The following is a 9,177-nucleotide window of genomic DNA, read 5'->3' as shown; positions in this document are numbered from 1 at the left end:
ATTTACCTTGATTCATGGGCCTAGCATTCCAGGTTCCCATGAAATATTCTTTGTAGCATCATTTCCCATGAAATGTTCTTTGTAGCATCAGACCCCTGAGAACAAGTTAAATCTTACACCCACAGTGTATGCCAATACTGATGATTAAATCTATAAGTTATGAAAAGATGTGTGCATCTTCATGAGTTCTCTGAATGTGGGGAGTAGGCATGAGGCAGAAGTATGAGGATGAAAGAAGGTGGAGTTCTGCAGGGTTGTGGGTCACAGAAAAAGGCCCACAGTTAGGTAGACATGAAGGATAAGACTGGGTGGGTATGAGCACTGAAAGCAAGCAACAACAAAGAAAGATAATAATTTACCACATAGACAAGGAGGAAAAGGGCTTGGTGTTTCTACCAGTGTGTATTTTGAGGGTGCAGAGCATGATGTCAAAGTGTAAATTATAAGAACCGCCTGGTGGCTCAGTGGTAAAGAACCCACCTGCCAATATAGGAAACATGGGTTTGATCCCTGGGTGGGGAAGATGCCCTGGAGAAGGGAATGGCTACCCACTTCAGTATTCTTGCCTAGGAAATCCTATGGACAGAGGAGCCTGGTGGTCTATAGTCCATGGGGTGGCAGAGTCAGACATGACTTAGCGACTGAATAATGACAATACAGAGTGATGTGTGTGGGTGACGGCATTCCCCCTCCCATATCAAAAGGGCAAATACATCACCTCTAGGCCATTTACTTCATACTTGTGTTTATTCTGTCACACCATAAACTGTAAGCAGCTGTAGGACTTCAGAATGACCAAAAATCTCACAATATTAAAAGTCAATGATGGCACTCCCCCACCACTAAAATAATGATATTTGGACACCCAAACCCAACACCAGTTAGGCTACTTTCTTGTTAAGAAACTTGTGGTGGCACAGTGGCTCCCAAAGGCGAAGCAATGGGAGTTATTCAATCCTGGTGCAGGCATTAAGTTGCAGAGAAAATTGAATTTTGAGATAATCATGAACTCACATGCAGTTGTAAAAAATAAAGAGATCCCATGTACCCTTTAGCCAACTTTAATGATTATATATTGTATAACTGTACTACTATAATATCATGACTGGGATATTGCCATGGACACATTCGAGATGCAGAGCATCTCCATAATTTCAGGAGTTCCTCATGTGGCCCATTTATGGACACATCACTTCCCTCCTACTTCTATTTCCACATTAACCTCTGGTAACTATTCATGTGTTCTCTATTTCTACGTTGTTGTGCTTTGTTTTCTTGATTTTCCTTACTGTTTTCTTATTTAAAATCTATTGATTTCTCCTCTAATTTGTCTTATTTCCTCTCTTCAAGTAGCTTTAAGTTTAATTTGTTCTTCTTTCTTTAATTTTCTAGGGTGGAAATTTAGGTTATTAATTTTAAATTTCTTTTCTAATATAAGCATTTATGCAATGAATTTCCCTCAAGAATCACTTTAGCTGAATCTTACAAATCTTGAATGTGTATTTAAATTTTCATTCAGTGTAATGCATCTTAAAATTTCTCTTGAGATTCCCACTTTGGGTCATGGATTATCTGAAGTATACTTTTTTAAATCTTCCATATTTAGATGTCTTCTGAATATCTTTTGATTTGAGTTTGGTTAAATCGTTGCCTGAGAACTTTCTCCTGGCTTTCTTCCTATCACTGACCAATCCCTCTCTTTTCTCCATCCAACCATTAAGTGTAGATGCTCTTCAAGATTGTGTTCCAGGAAGGTGTAGAGAAAAGGGACAATGTTGGTGATGTACTACACTGCTGGTGATGACGTAAACTGGTGTTCCACTATGCAGAACAGTAGGGAGGTTCCTTAAGAAACTGAAAATAGAGCTGCCATGTCTGCATGCTGCTTCAGTTGTGTCTGACTTTTTGCAACCCTATGGACTGTAGCCTGCCAGGCTCCCCTGATCATGAGATTCTCCAGGCAAGAATACTGGATTGGGTTGCCATTCACTCCTCCTGGGTATCTTCCAGACCCAGGGATCGAACCTGCATCTCCTGGGGCTCCTGCACTACAGGCAGTCTTTACTGCTGAGCCACTGGGAAAGCCCTAGAGCTACCATATGATCCAGCAATCCCACTCCTGGGCATATATCCAGAGACAAACATGGTCCAAAATGATCCATACACTCCAATGTTCATTGCAGCATTGTTTACAATAGCCAAGACATGGAAGCAACCTAAATGTCCATCAACAGATGAATGGATAAAAAAGATATGGTATATACATATCATGGAATATTACTCAGTGATTAAAATGAATGAAATAATATTATTTGCAGCAACATGGATGGCCCTGGAGATTATTGTAGTAAGTGAACCAAGTCAGACAGAGAAAGAAAAATATCATATGATATTGATTATATGTTGAATCTAAAACAATGGTACAAATGAAATTCTTCACAAAACAGAAGCAAACTCATGGATTTAGAGAACAAACTTATGGTTACCAGAGGGAAGGGTGGTGGGGAAGGAAAGTTTGGGACTTTGGGATTGACGTGTACACAATGCTATATATAAAATAGATAACCAATAGGGATCTGTTTTATAGCACAGGGAACTCTGCTCAACACCCTGTAATAAACTAAAATGTAAAAGAACTTGAAAAAGAATAGATACTTCTCTTTATATAACTGAATCACTTTGCTGTACACCTGAAACTAACACAATAGCTAATCAACTCTACTACAATATAAATAATATAAAATAAAAAATTTTAATGGCAAAAAAGATACTAGAATTGAGAGTAAGAGTAATTCTAACTTGGCTAGAAAATACACATATTAATCCCCCCTACTGATGTTATTTAAAGTTGTAATTAACTGCCCTATAAACAAATTCTGAATAAAATCTTTTTTAAGAAACTTTATAAAATATTACACTCTAAACTATTACCCATTCTATATAATTTTAATTTAATTATCAGTATATATAAATTAGGTTTGATAAAAGTGAAACAAAAATTAAATTCACTATCATACAAGATACTTCCCTTACAAATTCTAACAAAGTAGTTGTAAAAAGGCCTCTGGAACTCTACACTACTAATTTTCAAAAGAAATCCTTTTTCATTTTAGCTAATACCACTCTCATAAGAAAATGTACAAATGTTCAAAATTAAACAATAGAATAATTTCAAACCTGAGCCTGCAAAAATACAGCCTTACAAAGTCTACAAGAGAATAATTAAAGTTTTCTTTCTACTTTTCAGTTTTGCTTTGTTTGTTGTTTTCATAGTATGTTTATAGATACTGTGTACAAAAAATAATTTAACCACAACTTACTGGAACTAAGGATTAATAAATATTATCATAAGTTTAAGAAAAAGACTGTGCTCCAGGTCTTCCCAACCTCTTATCTCTGTCACTATATGCTCTCTGTCTAATATCCATTCCTGATCTCCCTTCAACCTATCCTCTGAACTTCAGAGGTAAGTATATTATTGTCTCCCAGGACCCTCCACCTACAGTCCCAACAGGCAACTAAATTTCAACAAGTCCCCAGACATTTTCATCACCTATGGAAAGAACATCATCATTAATTCAGCAGTTATCAGACTGGAAATCAGTGCTCAACACTCTTGCTGATTATACTCCTAAATGACTCTTTCTGATTCCATCATCTCTTCTTTATGCTCACTGCCACAGTTTGGTATAGGCCCTTAATTTTGGCATAGGCTAGCCCATTTGGCCTCAGATCCACCCCTCATCCTTCTGCTCAACTCTGTTTTTCAGAATGAATTTTCTTGGCTATTGTGCCTCATGGAGGGAGACTGGTGGCTGACAGGAAGTGAGAAGGAGGATGAGAGAGGGTGTTCCTGAGCTGCATTTATTTCCTCTGTCTCCATCTCCCACCATCAAACCCTCTGTGATTCCAGTTTCCACCAGTCAACCCTGCCTCAGGCCTCTGCAGACCCTGGCTCCATTCTCTATCCCTGTAGCCTAGGAGTGGTAGCAGCTTGCTGCTGTTGCTTATTTCTGGGTTGCTTCATTTTATACAGCTTTCTTTCTCAATCATTCCAGTTCCTATATAACCAATTATCTGCATTGCCTTTCTCCTCTCATAAAAAATTACTGTGATTTCTGTTTTCCTGGTTGGACCCTGACTGATACAGCCTTTACTACTTTTAACCTAGCTTCTAACTTCGGATATGCAGATGACACCACCCTTATGGCAGAAAGTGAAAAGGAATTGAAGAGCCTCTTGAAGAAAGTGAAAAAGGAGAGTGGAAAAAGCTGGCTTAAAACTCATCATTCAGAAAACTAATATCATGGCATCTGGTCCCATCACTTCATGGCAAATAGACGGGGAAACAATGACAGACTTTATTTTCTTTGGCTCCAAAATCATTGCAGATGGTCACTGCAGCCATGAAATTAAAAGATGCTTGTGCCTTGGAAGAAAAGCTATGACCAACCTAGACAGCATATTTAAGAGCAGAGACATTACTTTGCTGATAAAGGTCCATTTAGTCAAAGCTATTGTCTTTCCAGTAGTCACATATGGATGTGAGAGTTGGACCATAAAGAAAGTTGAGTGCAGAAGAATTGATGCTTTTGAACTGTGGTGTTGGAGAAGACTCTTGAGAGTCCCTTGGACTGTAAGGCGATCCACCCAGTCCATCTTAAAGGAAATCAGTCCTGAATATTCATTGGAAGGACTGATGCTGAAGCTGAAACTCCAATACTTTGGCCACCTGATGCAAAGAACTGATTCATTGGAAAAGACCCTGATGCTGGGAAAGATTGAAGGCAGGAGGAGAAGGGGATGACAGAGGATGAGATGGTTGGATGGCATCACTGACTCGATGGACATGAGTTTGAATGAGCTCCCGGAGCTGGTGATGGACAGGGAAGCCTGGTATGCTGCCGTCCATGGGGTATCCAAGAGTTGGACATGACTGAGTAACAGAACTGAACTGACTGAACCTAACTTACTGTAGCCGATTTTCAGTAAATTGTCCTGATTCTAGTTTTCTTCCTCTCTAATTTACTCTGAATATTGAAGCCAAAATAATATGTCTTAAACAGACTTTGCCTAAAAGCTTCAGTAGTTCCCCACTGCCTACAGGACAGAGTCCTATTTTAGATTGCAGTTTGACAGTGGGATAGATGGAAGAGAGGACTGCTGCCATTGTTGGGTTACAAGACGGAGACCAGGACAGCAAGTTAAAGTGCAAAGTGAAAGTGAAAGTTGCTCAGTGATGTACAACTCTTTGCAACCCCATGGACTGTAGCCTGCCAGTCTCCTCTGTGCATGGAATTCTCCAGGCAAGAATACTGGAGTGGGTTGACATGCCCTTCTCCAGGGGATCTTCCTGACCTAGGGATCGAACCCAGGTCTCCCGCATTGTAGGCAGGTTCTTTGCTGTTTGAGCTAGGCGGTGCAGCAGTGAAGAATTCGCCTGCCAACTCAGGCGACACTAGTTCAATCCTGGGTCAGGAAGGTCCTCTGGAGTAGGAAATGGTAACCTGCTCCAGTATTCTTGCCTGGAGATTTCTATGGACAGAAAAGTCTGGTGGGCTATAAAGATGGAATTAGGAGAATTTCCAAAAGCCCTTGGAATACAGTAAGATTTTTGAAAGATTAATGTATCAAGGCTAAGTGAAGTGAAGTGAAGTAAAACTTGCTCAGTCGTGTCTGACTCTTTGTGACCCCATGGACTATACAGTCCATGGAATTCTTTAGGCCAGAATACTCTAGTGGGTAGCCTTTCCCTTCTCCAAGGGATCTTCCCAACCCAGAGATCAAATCCAGGTCTCCCACTTGGCAGGTGGATTCTTTACCAGCTGAGCTACAAGGGAAGCCCAGGGTGGGGGCAAGGCAGGAGTTAAATGCTTCAGTTTGTGTCTTGCCTCTCCTCCTCATTTTCTCACAAGGGAAAGGGAAAGTGTATCAAGGCTAAGGGAAAAATATAAATTAATAAAAAATGATGGATCCAGGAGTGAGTTTGTACATACAATGCATGTCATGGGATCCTGAACTTTCAATTAAGCTTAAGACATTTTTAGCAGCCACAACTAAGAGGAAAAAAATCCTCCATTATGTGATCATCAGGATTCGAAACCCAGGTTTTTCTCCTATGAGTTTGGCTTATAAAGCCTACTTATTTTCAATGATATGAGAAAGGAATTGCTGGTGATATCCATTGCCCAAGTTCTCATAACATCCGGCCAGAAAATGTGAAATCAATAACATGGCCAACAAATCTGTGAATCAGAGCTGTGTTTGTCTACATTTAACTTGCCTGCAGATTCCAAAGTGCCATCGATGCTACCATGAGTATTCTAGGATTAGTAATCCATAATTAATGTGTAGGTTTTTGTAATAGTAAGGGGAGAAACAACGAGGACCCAGACTAAGATAGTATCAGGGGGATGAGAAGTGAGGGACCAACTTGAGAAATGTTCAGTTCAGTTCAGTTCAGTTGCTCCGTCGTGTCTGACTCTTTGCGACCCCATGAACCACAGCATGCCAGGCCTCCCTGTCCATTACCAACTCCCGGAGTCCACCCAAACCCATGTCCATCGAGTCAGTGATGCCATCCATCTCATTCACTGTCATCCCCTTCTCCTCCTGCCCTCAATCTTTCCCAGAATCAGGGTCTTTTCAAATGAGTCAGCTCTTCCCATCAGGTGGCCAAAGTATTGGAGTTTCAGCTTCAATCTCAGTCCTTCCAATGAACACCCAGGAGTAATCTCCATTAGGATGGGCTGGTTGGATCTCCTTGCAGTCCAAGGGACTCTCAAGAGTCTTCTCCAACACCACAGTTCAAAACCATCAATTCTTCCATGCTCAGCTTTTTTTATGGTCCAACTCTCACGTCCATATATGACCAGTGGAAAAATCATAGCCTTGACTAGATGGACCTTTGTTGACAAAGTAATGTCTGTGCTTTTTAATATACTATCTAGGTTGGTCATAACTTTCCTTCCAAGGAGTAAGCGTCTTTTAATTTCATGGCTGCAATCACTACCTGCCATGATTTTGGAGCTCAGAAAAATAAAATCAGCCACTGTTTCCCCATTTATTTGCCATGAAGTGATGGGTCTGGATGCCATGATCTTCATTTTCTGAATGTTGAGCTTTAAGCCAACTTTTTCACTCTCCTCTTTCACTTTCATCAAGAAGCTCTTTAGTTCTTCTTTACTTTCTGCCATATGGGTGGTATCATCTGCATATCTGAGGTTATTGATATTTCTCCTGGCAATCTTGATTCCAGCTTGTGCTTCTTCCAGCCCAGGGTTTCTCATGATGTACTCTGCATATAAATTAAATAAGCAGGGTGACAATATACAGCCTTGATGTACTCCTTTTCTTATTTGGAACTAGTCTGTTGTTCCATGTAGAGTTCTAAATGTTGCTTCTTGACCTGTATACAGGTTTCTCAAGAGGCAGGTCAGGTGGTCTGGTATTCCCATCTCTTTCAGAATTTTCCAGTTTATTGTGATCCACACAGTCAAAGGCTTTGGCATAGTCAATAAAGCAGAAATAGATGTTTTTCTGGAACTCTCTTGCTTTTTTGACGATTCAGCAAATGTTAGCAATTTGATCTCTGGTTCCTCTGCCTTTTCTAAAACCAGCTTGAACTTCTGGAAGTTCATGGTTCACTTATTGCTGAAGCCTGGCTTGGAGAATTTTGAGCATTACTTTACTAGCATGTGAGATGAGTGCAACTGTGTGGTAGTTTGAGCATTCTTTGGCATTGCCTTTCTTTGGGATTGGAATGAAAACTGACCTTTTCCAGTCCTGTGGCCACTGTTGAGTTTTCCAAATTTGCTGACATACTGATTGCAGCACTTTCACAGCATCATCTTTCAGGATTTGAAATAGCTTAATTGGAATTCCTTCACCTCCACTAGCTTTGTTTGTAGTGATGCTTCCTAAGGCTGACTTGACTTCACATTCCAGGATGTCTGGCTCTAGGTGAGTGGAGCAGCAGCTGTGATGGCACAGGAGCGGCCGAGAGGACCTACTCCACATCCAAGGTAAGAAGCAGAGGCTGCGCTTTGCTGGAGCGGCCATGAAGAGATACCCCACGTTCAAGGTAAGAGAAACCCAAGTAAGCTGGTAGGTGCTGAGAGAGGGCATCAGAGGGCAGACAGACTGAAACCACAGTCAGAGACAACTAGCCAATCTAATCACATGGACCACAGCCTTGTCTATCTCAATGAAACTAAGCCATGCTGTGTGGGGCCATCCAAGATAGACAGGTCATGGTGGAGAGGTCTGACAGAATGTGGTTCACTGGAGAAGGAAATGGCAAGCCATTTCAGTATTCTTGCCTTGAGAACCCCATGAACAATATGAACAGTATGAGAAGTGTTAATCAAAAGGAAATGGGCATGTTGTAGTGACTAGTTAGATACCTCCTAAATTCGTGGCATTGGTGACTCTGAGTTTATGGAGTCCAGTCAGAGATGTCAGGCAGGAAGTTTGTTACATGAATTGGGAGTTCAGAGAGCTATGAGCTGCAGATGAAAGTCAGAGAGAGAAAGAACGTGTGTGTGTGTGTGTGTGTGTGTGTGTGTGTGTGTGTGTGTCTATGTGTTTGGGGGTGGGTCTTGAGCTTAAAGGTGGTACTCAGTACCATAGTAGTGGAGAAGAATGTCCAAGGGAAAAGGCATGGACTTGAGGAAGAAACCCTGGGGTGTCAAACATTTGATGGATGATTAAGTAAGTTGAGACCCCCAAAGAGAATGAGAAGAGTAGTAATGTGTCTAAGGAGTACAGTGTTTTAAGGGGGGAGCAGTCAACATGTTCAATGGTATCAAGAGGTCAAGTAAAAAGAAGATTGAAACTTGACAAAGGGATTTAGACACCTGAAGTTACTTATGACCTTGACAAGAGCAGTTTATGTGGAGTGGTGGGCAGAGGCCACAGGAGAATAGATTGTATGTGGGAAGTGGGTAGGTGGTAGAGACTATTAGAGGGCAAATATGCCTTTCCAGGAATTTGGCAGTGGACGGGATGGGGGAAAGAGATCATGGTGGCTGGAAGATAAAGAGTCAAGAGAGGATTTTTTAATTTAGATTACAGAAACTTAAATGTGTTTTCAAGTTTGGAGAAAAAAAAAGATATTAGAGAAAAGGATCATGAAGGAGCAGAAAAGAGAGGGAAAGTTTGAAAAGGTGACAGAAG

The sequence above is a fragment of the Oryx dammah genome, unplaced genomic scaffold (assembly GCF_014754425.2).
Source record: "Oryx dammah isolate SB20612 unplaced genomic scaffold, SCBI_Odam_1.1 HiC_scaffold_23, whole genome shotgun sequence".
In the NCBI taxonomy this organism is placed as follows: Eukaryota; Metazoa; Chordata; class Mammalia; order Artiodactyla; family Bovidae; genus Oryx; species Oryx dammah.
The sequence above is the reverse complement of the archived record's forward strand: the minus strand, read 5'-3'. Positions refer to the sequence as shown.